Below are 15,276 nucleotides of genomic sequence, written 5' to 3'. Positions count from 1 at the left end.
GCCGCTAATATTTCAATGGTGAGTAAGTGGATGGGAGAGGAGGAGGGAGCGGCGTGGAAGAGATTAGAGAGGGCGTCCTGTAGGGGGACTACCCTACAGGCTATGGTGACAGCCCCATTGCCGTTCTCACCGAGGAACTACACCACAAGCCCGGTGGTGGTGGCTACACTGAAGATTTGGGGACAGTGGAGACGGCATAGGGGAAAGACTGGAGCCTTGGGGGGCTCCCCGATAAGAAACAACCATAGGTTTGCCCCGGGGGGAATGGATGGGGGATATGGAATGTGGCAAAGAGCAGGAATAACGCAACTGAAAGATCTGTTTGTGGATGGGAAGTTCGCGAGTCTGGGAGCGCTGACCGAGAAATATGGGTTGCCCCAAGGGAATGCATTCAGGTATATGCAACTGAGGGCTTTTGCGAGGCAACAGGTGAGGGAATTCCCGCAGCTCCCGACACAAGAGGTGCAGGACAGAGTGATCTCAAAGACATGGGTGGGGGTTGGTAAGGTGTCAGATATATATAGGGAAATGAGGGACGAAGGGGAGACTATGGTAGATGAACTAAAAGGGAAATGGGAAGAAGAGCTGGGGGAGGAGATCGAGGAGGGGCTGTGGGCAGATGCCCTAAGCAGGGTAAACTCGTCGTCCTCGTGTGCCAGGCTAAGCCTGATTCAGTTTAAGGTATTACACAGGGCACATATGACTGGAACACGGCTCAGTAAATTTTTTGGGGTGGAGGATAGGTGTGCGAGGTGCTCGAGAAGCCCAGCGAATCATACCCATATGTTTTGGTCATGCCCGGCACTACAGAGGTTTTGGATGGGGGTGACAAAGGTGCTTTCAAAAGTAGTAGGAGTCCGGGTCGAACCAAGCTGGGGGTTGGCTATATTTGGGGTTGCACAAGAGCCGGGAGTGCAGGAGGCGAGAGAGGCCGATGTTTTGGCCTTTGCGTCCCTAGTAGCCCGGCGCAGGATATTGCTAATGTGGAAAGAAGCCAAGCCCCCGGGGGTGGAGACCTGGATAAATGACATGGCGGGGTTTATAAAGCTAGAGCGGATTAAGTTCGTCCTAAGGGGGTCGGCTCAAGGGTTCACCAGGCGGTGGCAACCGTTCGTCGAATACCTCGCAGAAAGATAGACGGAATGGGAAAAAGAAGGCGGCAGCAGCAGCAGCCCAGGATCGGGGGGGGGGGGGGGGGGGGGGGGCGAGAGGAGGAACCAGAAGGACTCTCGGTTGTTAATATATACTGTATAGTATGTATAGATTGTTGCTACAGATAATTATATATTGGACTGTTAAATTATATTTTTGGAGAGTGTTACTTGTGACAAGGCAGTTGCCAATTAGGGCTAGTTTTCATTTTTGTTATTTATTATTTATTCATTTTTTGTTCATAAAATAGGTCATTGTTATTTGTGTTGTTATAATATTGTGTAAAGGATGCACAATGTACTGTGTTGGTTGACCAAAAATGTTCAATAAAATATTTAATAAAAAAAAAAAAATAGTGCCGTGAGATCTGAGAGGGGCAATGGGGCCTTGGGCATCTTGTTTATAAGACACATCTGGAAATGCACCACTCCCTCAGCATCAGCACTGCACTGTCAGTCTAGATTTTGTGTTGAAGTCTCTGAACCCCACAACTTTCTGTTTCGGAGATGAGAGGTATTTTTATCAACACTGGTTCAACTTTCAGAAATTCTTCATTGAGTATCATTGGGGGAAGCACCATTATCAGAAGGATTGCAGGGGTTTAAGGATGAGAACCATCACCAACATCTTAGAATAACTGAAGATGGGCAATTCATTTTCAAAGATGGTTCCCATGAGCAGTCAAATAATTTAGCTGTTTGGCAAACATGTATAACAGGACAACATACGTGCGTTCAGGTATGCATTCAGTGCTGTGCTATGTTTGCCACCTATGGTACCTGTCCAGTAATACAGCAGAGCAGTTGTTCCACATGACTACACTGAAAGCAAGTACTGGACTCAACAGCACCTACAATGTACTTTGGAGCCTTGGAGTCCCTATTTGTCCACCTTCAAACTATGAATTCAATTAATGTACCTTTGGGGAAATAAGGGGGCTGGTTTAGCACACTGGGCTAAATCGCTGGCTTTGAAAGCAGACCAATGCAGGCCAGCAGCACGGTTCAATTCCCGTACCAGCCTCCCCGAACAGGCGCTGGAATGTGGCGACTAGGGGCTTTTCACAGTAACTTCATTGAAGCCTACTTGTGACAAGCGATTTTCATTTCATAAAAGTTGCCTTTATACAGTGCTTTTCACAACCACTGAACATCTCAGTGCTTCACAGCCAGTGAAGTACTTTTGAAACGTAGTCACTATTGTAATGGAGGAAAGGCAGCGAAGCAAACCCCCACAAACAATAGTGTGATGGTGACCACATCTGTTTTTGTGATTTTGATTGAGGAATAAATATTGGCCAAGACACGGTGGGGTAACTCCCCTGCCATTCTTTGAAATGGTGCCTTGGGCTCTTTTGCATCCACCCAAGAAGGTATCTTATCAGAAGGACAGTATCTCCAGTGCTGCATTCCCTCAGTACCGCACTCCCTCAGTACTGCACTGGATTGTCAGCCTTGATTTTTGTGTCCAAGCCCTGAGGTAGACTTACACCCGGAACCGTTTGACTCCGAGACTAGAGTGCAATCAACTGACAGGTCATACATTTTTTTTTTTTTAATAAACTTTTACAAACTCCAGAGCCGGGATCGAACCTGGGACCGTGGCGCCATGAGGCAACCGGCTAATCCACTGTGCCACCTTGCTGCCCTGACATGTCCTACATGACATTAGAATAAAAATCTCCCAACTGAGATTTATTGAAAAACTGCTAGTGATAAAATTCTAATAGTTACCAGTCCCATGAGTGTAACAGTTTACTTCTTCCCCTTGATGGCCAGAAAAATAAATGCAGAATTGTGTGCCTTGGTGTATCGTTGTGCGCACATGTTGATACTAGTTTTCCCTCAGCCTTGGTTACTCCTAATTTATGTACACTTCTCATGACTGAGCTGGGGGATTTTGAGCAACTGTGGTCTAAAACACTGCAAAAGGCTAGCATCATAAGCGTTAAACAAAAGTTGCAAATCATTTACTTTCCCCGTATTTTAAAATGGAATTAAATACATCTAATGCTTATCCAATATTAAGAATTCGGGAAATAAAACTTTGGGAAGGAACTGTGTAGCTGAGATTCAGCCACTGGGAGGTGCACTGAGCCTGTCTGTCAACTTTCCACTTGCATTCTCCTTATCATTGCCATTGGCATAGTTGTTTGGGCCTGACTTGTACAATGTTCTGCCTGTTGTAATCTATCCTTTTCTTCCTCCCCATATTTCTTCCTCCTGGGGCAGAATGTTTATCTGAATTATGGATCTCACAGCAGTAATTTTTGCTTCTGTTTGACCTGTCACGGTGTGGCTTCACAGCGCCAGGATTCCAGGTTCAGTTCCTGCTTGGGTCACTGTCTGTGCGGAGGCTCAAGTTCTCCGTGTCTGCGTGGGTTTCCTCCGGGTGCTCCGGTTTCCTCCCAAAAGTCCTGAAAGACATGCTTGTTAGGTGAATTGGACATTCTGAATTCTCCCTCTGTGTACCCGAACAGGTGCCGGAATGTGGCGACTAGGGGATTTTCACAGTAACTTCATTGCAGTGTTAACATAAGCCTACTTGTGACAATAATAAAGATTATTATTATTATAATAAGTGCAAACAGTTTAGTCATTCCAAAGACTCTGCCATCTGGCTGAGGATCTGACTTTCTGCTGGTCCATGGCAGCTAATATCTCTTAAATGATGGTTTTTAAAATAACCAGGGCAACTAAAACTAAGTTTTTAATTGTTTTTTTTTTAAAATTTGTTACAATTTATTTAGACTAAGACAGCAGTTTAATCGCATGGTTTGCACATTCAACTTTACATTGATGCAACCAGTGAAGTGTAATTTGAGTGTGAGGTTACCGGAGGAGAATTAAGACGCAAATTTAAGTCTCATCCCTATTACAGTATAGCTGCAGGGGAGTGAAAGGCCGGAGGCTGAATTCTCCGAGTCTGCTGCTATGTCCTCAGGACCCATCTGGTCTTACGACCAAAACGTCAGCGCCGGCACCGTCCCCACCCCGATGCTCGGTGGGGGTCTAGCAGCCACGCCACATAAAGCCCCCGGTTTTAGCTGCCGATACTGGAATCCTGGCGCTGCCGGGATCGTGGCTGCGCAGGCCTGCGGTGGCCATGCCGTACAACATGGCGCCAGCCATCAAGAAACTGCCACTCCTGGATCACTGCCAAAGACCCCATGCCAGCGGAACGCCTCTTTCTCCCCCCCCCCCCCCCCCACCACCACCACACTGTGGCGCCGCTGGACACAGTCCGCAGCCGCCACGCCAGGTTTACGAAAAGTGAGGGGCACATGTCCCACGCCGTTGGGCCCATGGGGTAGCGGAACATCGGAGGAGGGCCTCCACTGACGTCCTGAGGCCGTCCCAACAGCGTGCAGTTCGCCGTTTTTGAGGGGGCGGAGCATCAGAAAAATGGCGCCAGCCCCGATTTCAGCTTAATAATGGATTCTCTACCCAATTGCCGAACGTGATGTCGGCAATCGAGAATCCCACCCCATATTTTTAACACTTTCGCTGACTGCCGATTGGTTTGGGTGGGAAGCTTTCAAACTTGAGTTTTAATGAATGTTAGGCAAAAACCACCAAGTCAGCTAAAACCTGCTTTCAGATAGATGGATGGACGTCTAAGCAAGCATATGTTTTGGTTGCTACAATCTTCTTAGTGTCAAGGACAGAATGCTTGTGTTCACGTATTTCCCCTGATCAATCTTTTGTGATGAAAGGTCTGTTTTCTTACCTTCCTGCTTGTGGGTTGCAATTAAATAATTCCAGCAACAAGCTTTTGTGAGTTTAAAAATAAAGAAAGTAGTTTATTCTTGCACACCTACCCTGAATTAAATATGATGTCTCTCATGCACAAAGAGTAGATACTGGTGAAGGTAATGTACTGTTTCAGATCTCCAACTCCCATGTGGCAGGCCTGTAGTTTCTTGGATGGTTTCAGTGCTTTAAAATTGAAACATGGGTCTTGTGAAACAAATCATTCTCGGCGAGCTGTGAGATTTCTTGTCTAATTTCACAGCAGTTTGTAAGGTGAACTTGAAGTTGGGTGAGACCTCTCTGTTGGAATCTCCTGCTGACAAGGTATTGCCCTTGGCCACTTGAATTACTTGCAATGGGTTTGATGGTTTTTGGTGGAACTGTGTGCAAACAGCTTCTGTTAATTGTTTAAAAGCTAACAGAAAACATGGCTGTCTTATGTAACTTTCAATAAGTTCAAATCCTTTTCCAAATAAGGGTGTATCCATGTTGATTCTAATTTTGTGTACTGTAGTTTAACATCTTTGTGTTTCAGACAGTCAATGCCTTCATTTTTGAATGATCCCTTAAATTTGGGAATAGCCTTTTGGATTGATTTCAGGAAATAGTGTTGATTCACGTCAATCTGAAATGTTTCTTTGTTCCCTTTTTTGCTCCGGGGACTCATTACAATCCACAAAAGAAGTCAGGTGACCCATGGGTGGCCATCTTTACAGTCATTTGTGTCCGGTTCAGAACAGCACATGGCACTAGAAAGAGCAACACGGGAATCCCCAAAATAACATGGGGTTTCCAGTACTCCATCGCACTGTAAAGGCTTTGAGTAGCACTGGTTATATAACTGGCCCCCATGCAGTGGTGGCTTGTGTCCTTAAACCTCTCTATCTCTCTTTCCTCCTGTTAAGGTGCTCCTTGAAACCTACAACTTAGACCAAGCTTTTGGCTATCACCCTTAACATTGCCTTGTGTAGCGTGGCATCATTTTGCTTTCTGACAATCTACATGCCTCATGCAACAAGCCTTTTGAGTATGTACAGTGCAGTTTTATTTTCTATTTAATGGTGATATCTCATTTTAAGAATACATGCTCAAAGAAAAAGATAGATGAGGACTGATAAACAGATGTGGGGCGAAGAACCCAATAATCACTAACAAAACCAGCTCCTTGAAGTCACACTTGCAGATATTAACCTTTTTTAAAAAATAAAGCTACGTCGGCTATAAACGCTCTAAAGTGAAGTGATTCATCAATAATGTGATCCAACAATGATCTTGTGCAAACACTGACTGGAATGCCCCAGGTTAGCAGAAAGTAACTATTCCAGTCAGCACACCTGGATCAGCTGAACAGGAAGTGCGCAAACTCTCCAGCACCTCTCTGGTTATTGCAGTTGAGGTAGTACCTCAACTGACAAGTTTAGTCTGAACAGTTTCCTTTTTTTCCCCCAACCTTTCTGGCACAAACATGATGGGCCAAATGGCTGCCCTTTGTGCTGTAGAATTTGAGATTTAACTCAGTTGAAGAATTTTGCTATTTGCATACGTACAGGGCTGCGGCACTGTTAATTAGTTTCAGATACAAGTGTTTTCTCTTGTCACACAACCAACATTTTTACTGTTTTTATTAATAGTTGTGGAAATTTCAATGAGAGAATTGTGATGATTTACTTAACCTGGCCGCGTGCACATTCTGCGATGTTGTAAACATGTAATATGTAAATCGTGGGTTTTGTTCAGCATCTCCATTGTTGAGTGAGGTTATTGTCTATGAGTTGTATTCAATTACCACTTGAATGCAAGTGGACTGTTAAGTGCTGTTTCGTTAATGTTGAAACAGAAAAGAGAGGGCAGCTTCTGAAAGGCGATTTCTGAATTATTGCAGCCCAATACAGATGGGTTGTCTTCGTTTTGTGAAGGGCCACCCTTAGAGGGCAGCGTGGCCTGTCCGTTCAGGCATTGTTGCTGCAGTTTATTCCAGATATATTTTTCCCTATCTATACCACATACTGAATACCCAAGCCTGTGTAATGATCCATAAAATGGGTCCCATTTACTAACACAAGACCAAATGGCGAGAACAATGATTGATACTGACAAACGTACAATAACACCACAGCAGGGGTGTGCACAAATTAATTGTACTCTGCAGCTGCAGCTACACTGATCGACTTGTAGTGGCTACTTGTGTGCTTCTGCCCATGCAACTGAATCGCAGTCTGTTTTGTAAGGGTTGGAGGACATGTAGGCTGAGTCCTACCAGACAGCTGTGGTGTATCATTTATTTTATATGTTTGCTGCTATAAGCAGTGCAGGACTTGCATATCTCAAAACAATTAGTTATAAAAACACAGGGGACATCAAGTGAGAGACGAGTGCGTTACCCGATCCGCCCCCCCCCCCTTCCATCACCACCGCCACCTCTTCTCTGGAGAGTTATGACACACAACCTGTCATCTGTCAACCAGTAACCAGTGAAAGGGAGAATCCCTCATTCACAGCCCACAAAGTAGGAGCCAGTTGGTTTTGTTTTACTTGTGTTGTTATGAATTGTTAACCAGGCTCGCGGCCTATACACAACAGGCTTCAAAAAAACAGCTGGTAGAGGAGGCAGTTAAAGCTGAACAATGCATCTGTCTGACCGTACCTTTTGGGGACAATGTACACACAAAACTTTCAGCAGTTGTTAACCTTTCTCATTTTAAAACCTAGGAGAGAATGGTTTTTTTTTCTAAAACGATGATCTTGAATTTGTGGTCATATTTAAAATGTTCCAGTATAACTTTCACCAGCACAATGGCATGCAGAAATAGAATTAATTCAAGTAAATAACTTTACTCACTGCCTCTGGTGCATTGTCATCTGTTGTAGACCAGGAATAAATGTTAAAAAGAGTACAGGACAGTCACCCCAGCGAGTAACTCTTTACAACCCGTACATGAATAAGGGATGGTTTTGACTTCCTGCAGAAAGTATTTATAACTTGTAAAAATTGGACAATTTATTATCATTCATGAGGATAGTCAGCTCTACAAAGATAGAGGGGTTCACATTAGGTCCCTGGGATTATATGAGCTGCACTGACTTCTGGTTTGGCCCTGGGTCAGACATTAAGTTAACATCATTTAGAACAATTTCTATTGATAAATTCTTTTCACTTGCATTCCACCCATGTACTGGAACTTTGTATTTCTGTTAGGTGGAAGCTCAGCATGATTCTGTAATTTTGTTGTCATGTTTTTAAAAGTCCATGTGAACAAATTATCCCAGAAGCAAGACGGAAGAGATCAAAATAGAATATGGGGCGCATTTCAAAACCAATCCCCCAAACTTTTATAATACTAAAAAGATGGATTGCAAAGGTCCTGTTGGAACAACGTCATCTATTCAGCCCACCAAGACTGTGTGTCATCATTCAAAAAAAGCCTTGCTGCAAAAAGTGAGATTTTTTGTGTTAGGACAACTAATACCTGTCAGAAATGGTTTCTTTTAATGCTGATGTCATCTGCCTGAAATTACCAGGACATCAATACCTGGCTCTGTGGCTCTGTCAAGGCATTGGATGCAGGAGGGAGAAAGGAAGGTCCAAACACAATTACTCCGGTCACTGACTTTATTCTCCCATCCTCACCACTGTCTCGGGCTTAACCCAGACTGTTTACTTTAGTCTGATAAACTTTACCTAAGCGGTACTCCAACCACCTTATATTCTCTCTCACAGGCTCTTAATCTCCCCCCCCCCCCCCCCCCCCCCCTCCAATTTCACTTTTCTCAAGAGCTGCGCAGCTGCTCCTGAAATCGGAGTCATTTCCAGACCGTGATTATTCCAAGGCTCTGCTGGCTGACCTTCCTCACACCAACTTGTTCGGATCTCAGCTCATCCAGCCATCTGCTGCACCATCCGATTCTATCCCGTTCAAAATTCAGTGGCTCTTCAATCTGTCCTTACAAGTTTTTGCATCCCCTCACACACCAAATAAAATTCTCAAATAAGAACAGCAAATGCTGGATAAACTCAGCAGGTCTGGCAGCACCTGTGGAGACCGGCAAAGTTGATGTTTTGAGTCTGTATGACTCCGTCAGAGTTCTGAAGAGTCATTTTGGACTTGGAAGGTTAACTCTGTTTCTCTCTCCACAGATGCTGCCTGACCTGCTGAGTACATCCAGCATTTTCTCTGTTTTTATTTCATAAGGCTGTAGAAAGTAATCTGATTTAGACAGTCTTAGAACGGCTCTTAGAAGAGAGTGTCAGTTACACATTAATGGAATTTTAACTACATTTAAGGCAAGTAATTTGGCAAGACATCCAGCAAGAAATAACCAATAGTTACTGCATGTATGATTTGTTGTCAAGAGTATTGCAGTTCTGCATAACAAGTTGCAGGGCACTAAAAATGCTTATTTTTTTTGAACAGGAAATAAATCCTGATCCCTATGGATACGGTTACTGATGTCCAGGTGCTCAATCTTCTGTTGCTTAAGTGTTTTTTTTTTTCCAAGGCTGAGTTTAAGCATGGGATTAGTTCAATCTTGTTATCCAGCTGGTAATATTATGACCATTCAGGTAAATTTGTCCTTCATTAAGCACCAGAACTGAGTGGAGAATAGTAATGGTAAGAGAAATCCATCTGTTTAACTCTGTTCCTGTAAATTTTAATCTTGAGTGCTAGCCAGATGGATGTTCAAACTGATTACAGAGGGAAATGTGAAAGAAGAATAGTTGGTAAACAAACAGTTTTGTAACTAAGATCAGTTTGCAACAATAGATGGAAACGGGCAGGATCCCCATAAATGCTAAGAAAAACATAGACGCTGAATGTCTGAGGGTTAAGTTCTCGGGTTCAACAGTGAGACCAAATGTGATATATAGATTAAAATAAATTGAGATGAATTATAACCTTGTGGAAAGCCATGGGAAAAGATGCAGGTTTCAGCAGAATTTGAAAATACAGTTGTACTGAAGGAAGATTAATGGGTGGGGAGCAAAGGAACAGGAATATGCTATTTGGGTGTGATGTTAAAGATTTTAATATGCCATTCAACCCTTTGAGCCTGCTTTGCCAATAGATCATCTTGCTATCCCAGACCAGACCCCAACAGTGGCTGGGATACTGGACAGAAAACCCAATATTTTATTTTAATTTTGTAAGACTGTGAGGAAAGGATACTTCGCTCAAGGAGTGATCGCAAGAAGAATTAGGGGCATAGTATATTAAAACGAACATTATTACTAATGCAGTATTAAAATCTTTAACATCACACCCAAAAATAGCTTACACTTACTCCTTAAATACAATGAATGCAATACCCTTAATTGCTATCTTTATTCCCACATAAACAACAATGAAACAACCATCTCTGCTCTCAATCCACCTCATATACTAATGGTACAGAGGAATACTAGCTTTATAGAGTTCTTTGACTCTGGTCAGAATTTCTGGCTGTATACATTTAAAAGCTATTTCGACTGACTTGATTCAGCTCCCCCGTGTCCTCAGACAAGTCTACACTGTATTAAACACTGTTAATATCCTTAACTAACCAACAGTGAGAACCTCTTTTTTTAAATTCATTTACGGGATGTGGGCTTTGCTGGTTAGGCCAGCATTTATTGTCCATCCCTAGTTGCCCTTCAGAAGGTGGTGGTGAGCTGCCTTCCTGAACCACTGCAGTCCTTGTGGTGTAAGTACACCCACTGTGCTGTTAGGGAGGAAGTTCCAGGATGTTGCCTCAGCAACAATAAAGGAAAGGCGATTTCCAAATCAGGGTGGTGAGTGACTTGGAGAGGAACCTCCAGGTGGTGGGGTTCCCAACTTTCTGCTGCACTTGTCCTTCTAGGTGGGTGTGATCGTGGTTCGGAAGGTGCTATCTAAGGAACCTTTGTGTAGATGGTACACATGGCTGCCACTGTTTGTCGGTGGTGGATGGTTTGAATGTTTGTGGAGGGGGAGCAATCAAGCGGGCTGCTTTGTCCTGGATGGTGTCAAGCTTCTTGTGTTGTTGGAGCTGCACTCATCCAGGCAAGTGGAGAGTATTCCAATACACTCCTGACTTGTGCCTTGTAGATGGTGGTCAGGCTTGGGGGGGGGGGATGGAATCAAGAGGTGAGTTATGCACCGTAGGATTCCTAGCCTTTGACCTGCTCTGGTAGCCACAGTATCACAGTATTAATCTGGCTAGTCCAGTTCAGTTTATGATCAATGATAACCTCCAGGGTGTCGATTGTGGGGGATTTAGCGATGGTACTGCCATTGAATATCATGGGGGGTGATTAGATTCTCTCTTGTAGGAGATGGTCATTGCCTGGCACTTGTGTGGCGCCATTGTAACTTGCCACTTGTCAGCCCCAAGCCTGGATATTGTCCAGGTCTTGCTGCAGTTGGACATGGATTGCTTCCTTATCTGAGGAGTCGCAAATGGTGCTGAACATTGTGCAGCCATCCCCACTTCTGACCTTATGATGGAAGGGAGGTCATTGATGAAGCAGCTGATGATGTTTGGGCCTAGAACACTACCCTGAGGAACTCCTGGCAGTGATGTCCTGGAGCTGAGATGATTGACCTCCAATCACCACAATCATCTTCCTTTGTGCCAGGTATGACTCCAACCAGCGGAGAGTTTTCCCCCTGATTCCCATTGACTCCAGTTTAGTTAGGCTCCTTGATGCCATACTCGGTCAAATGCTGCCATGATGTCAAGGGCAGCCACTCTCGCCTCCTCTCTGGCATTCAGCTCTTTTGTCCATGTTTGAACCAAGGCTGTAATGAGGTCAGGAACTGAGGGACCATGGAGGAACCCAAGCTGAGCTTCCGTGAGCAGGTTATTGCTGAGTAAGTGTCGCTTGATAGCTCTCCTTCCATCACTTTGCTGATGATGGAGAGTAGGGTGGTAATTGGCTGGGTTGGATTAGACCCCTATTTCTTGTGTACAGGACACACCTGAAAATGAATGAAATGAAAATCGCTTATTGTCACAAGTAGGCTTAAAATGAAGTTACTGTGAAAAGCCCCTAGTCGCCACATTCCGGCGCCTGTTCGGGGAGGCTGTTACGGGAATCAAACCGTGCTGCTGGCCAGCCTTGGTCTGCTTCCAAAGCCAGCGATTTAGCCCTGTGCTGAACAGCCCCTACAGCCCTGGTCAATTTTCCACATCGCCGGTTTGATGCCAATATTGTAGCTGTACTGGAACAGCTTGGCTAGGGGGTGCAGCAAGTTCTGGAGCACAAGCCTTCAGTACTATTATCAAAACAAAATTGCACTCACCCAAGCTTATTATTTTTTTAAAATAAATTTAGAGTACCCAATTCTTTTTTTTTCCAATTGAGGGGCAATATTGTGTGGCCAATTCACCTAATCTGCACATCTTTGAGCTGTGCGGGTGAGATCCACGCAGATATGGGGAGAATGTGCAATCTCCACAGGGGCAGTGACCTGGGGCCAGAATCGAACCCGGGTCCTCAGCGCTGTGAGGCAGCAGTGCTAACCACTGCATCACCGTGCTGCCCTTCCCATGCATTTTACGATAGTTAATTGCACCTCTGGCTCCTTGTTGTCTTTCAAACCAAGATTCTTTTAAAACATTACTTCATCCAAACACACTCTAACCCATACTTCATCAATACTTATAACACAGTATATCTGAAATTGCGACGTTTATCACAATCATGACTGATCATCTACCTTAGTGCCACTTTTGCTCGATATCCCCATATTATTTGATGTCATTAGTCTCCAGAAGTTGGTTGACCATGATTTGAATATACTCAATGATTGAGCATCCACAGCCCTCCAGGTAGAGAATTCCTAAGATTCACCACCATGAGAATGAAGAAATCCCACCTAATCTCAGTCTTAAATGGCCTATCCCTTATTCTGAAATTATGTCACCGAGTTCTAGACCAGCCAGGGGAAACATCCTATCCACATCAGCCGTGTCACGCCCAGTAAGAGCTTTGTCAGTCACAATGAGATCACCTTTCATTCTTCAAAACGCAAGAGAATATAGACCCAATTTCCTCAATCCCTCCTCGTTCATCAATCCCACCATCCCAGGAATTAGTCAGATGAACGAAAATGGATAAATTCACACTTATTCATCACTCACTTAACCTGTCCAAGTCCTCTTGAAGCCGCCTTGCACCCCCGCAACTTGCATTCCCACCGAGCTTTATCATCAGATTTGGAAATATTTCCATTTGTCCCCACATCCAAGTCATTCATACAGATTGTGAACAGCTATGGACCTAGCGCTGATCCCTGTGGTATGCCATAGTTATAGCCTACCAACCTGAAAATGACCCACTTATTCCTATTCTCTGCTTTTTGTCAACCAATTCTCCATCCAAAATAGTATATTACCATCAATGCCATGTTCTCTATTGTTTTTTTAACTAATCCACTGTGTGGGACCTGATCAAAAGGCTCCTGAAAATCCAAATACACCACATCCACTGATTCACCTTTATTTATGCTACAACTAACATACTCAACAAAAAAAAACAATAGGCTTGACAAAAATGATTTCCCTTTCATAAATCCATGGTGACTCTGCCCAATTTTACCATGTTTTAATTTTTCTGTTATCACATCCTTTACAATAGATGCCAGCATTTTCCTTACGACTGACATGAAACTAGCAAGTCTGTAGTCCTCAGTACCTTAGTTCAATAAGTCGCTTGTTCACCTAGTATTTCTGGGAGTTTTTCTGTACCTTCTTCTGTGACAACGGACAGAAAGTAATTGTTTGGTTTCTCTGCCATTTCCCTGTTCTCCACTATAAATTCTCCTGTTCCCACTTGTAATGGGCCCACATTTGTCCTCGATACTCTTTTCCTTTTCACGTACCGAAAGAAGCTTTTATGGTCCACTTTTTATGTTTCTCACTTATTTGTATTCATATTCTCTTTTCCCTTTCTTTAGTTCCTTGGTCGTCCTTTGGTGGATCCTAATTGGTTCGAATCCTCAGGGTTACCATTTTTTTTCTGGCATCCTTATAAACCACTTCCTTTGATCTAATGCAACCTTTAAATTTGTTTATTAGCCACAATTGATACACCTTTCCCATTGTGTTTGTGTCTTAGGGCAATGTATGCCTGTTATGGACAGTGCAACATTTTTTTGAACTAGCCATTGCCTGTTTACTGTCAAATCTTTTTGTATATTTTAGTCAGCTTGCCCCTTATACAGACATAGTTTCTTTGTTCAGATTTAAGAGCCTAGTTTCAGAATGAACTATATCACATTAATTTTTAACGTCATATTATGGTCACTATTCCTCAAAGGCTCATTTACAACAAGGTTATTAATTAGCCTTTTCTCATTACATTTTACTAAATCTAAAACAGCCTGATCCTTAGTTAGTTCTTCAGCATACAGCTACAGAAACCCACCTTGTACGAAGTCCAGGAATTCATCCTCCTTCACATTCGTCCTATTTAGGTTTACACAGATTATATGTAAATTAAAGTCTCCCATTACTGCTATATTACTCACGTTACATGCATCTCTAAATTTCCTGATTAATACCTTCCCCAACATCACCATTACTGTTTGGTGGAAGTTATTAAAAGACCACCAATGTTTGCTGCCCCTTTCTGTTTCTTGGCTCCATCCAGCTGATTCTATCTTGATCCTTTGATCTAAGATCCTCTCTTACTAACGTACTGATCTTGTTCCTTATAAGAGTGCTCTCCCACCTCTACCATTTTTTAAATAAATTTAGAATACCCAATTATTATTTTTCCAATTAAAGGGCAATTTAGCATGTCCAATCCACCTACCCAGCACATCTTTTGGTTGTCGGGAGAATGTGCAAACTCCACACAGACAGTGACCCAGGGCCGGATTTCGAACCCGGGTCCTCAGCACCTCTACCTTTTCAACTATTCTTCCTAAAGGACGAATGTGCTTGGATATTCAATTCTGAATCTTGATCACCCTGTAGCCACGTCTCCATAATGGCAATTAAATCATACCCATTTACCTCAAGTTGTGCCTCAACTTGTTGCGAGTGCTGTGTTCATTCCGATAGATTGCCTTTAATTGTATCTTCTTAACATCATTCTTCACTCTGATCCTAAAAGAGACAGAAAGCAGATGGATGTTGGTGAATTCCAGCTTGCATTCAGTTATGGTATAGTTGTAAATTTTAGATGCAACTGGATCAAGATGATCAAGACGAAGATGATTTTTTTAAAGTCTGCAACAGAACTCCATTACTACATGTGAACTCTGCTCAGTGTCTTTAGCATTAAGATGACTGAGTAGCAGGGCAGCACGTTGGCGCAGTGGTTAGCATTGCTGCCTCACGGCACCAAGGTCCCAGGTTCGATCGCGGCTCTGGGTCACTGTCCGTGTGGAGTTTGCACATTCTCCCA

At 43.5% G+C, this 15,276-nt stretch overlaps 1 protein-coding gene across 2 annotated transcripts in view; it reads left to right on the top strand.

Annotated features, from left to right (window-relative positions):
* The window catches only part of qsox2 (quiescin Q6 sulfhydryl oxidase 2), a 106,077-nt gene that overhangs the window by 87,043 nt on the left and 3,758 nt on the right, over positions 1-15,276 (top strand). The gene's annotated exons all lie outside the window — the stretch shown is intronic.

This window comes from Scyliorhinus torazame, chromosome 22 (genome assembly GCF_047496885.1).
Source record: "Scyliorhinus torazame isolate Kashiwa2021f chromosome 22, sScyTor2.1, whole genome shotgun sequence".
In the NCBI taxonomy this organism is placed as follows: domain Eukaryota; kingdom Metazoa; phylum Chordata; class Chondrichthyes; order Carcharhiniformes; family Scyliorhinidae; genus Scyliorhinus; species Scyliorhinus torazame.
Note: the sequence above shows the minus strand (reverse complement) of the source record. Positions and strands in the feature narration are given on the sequence as shown.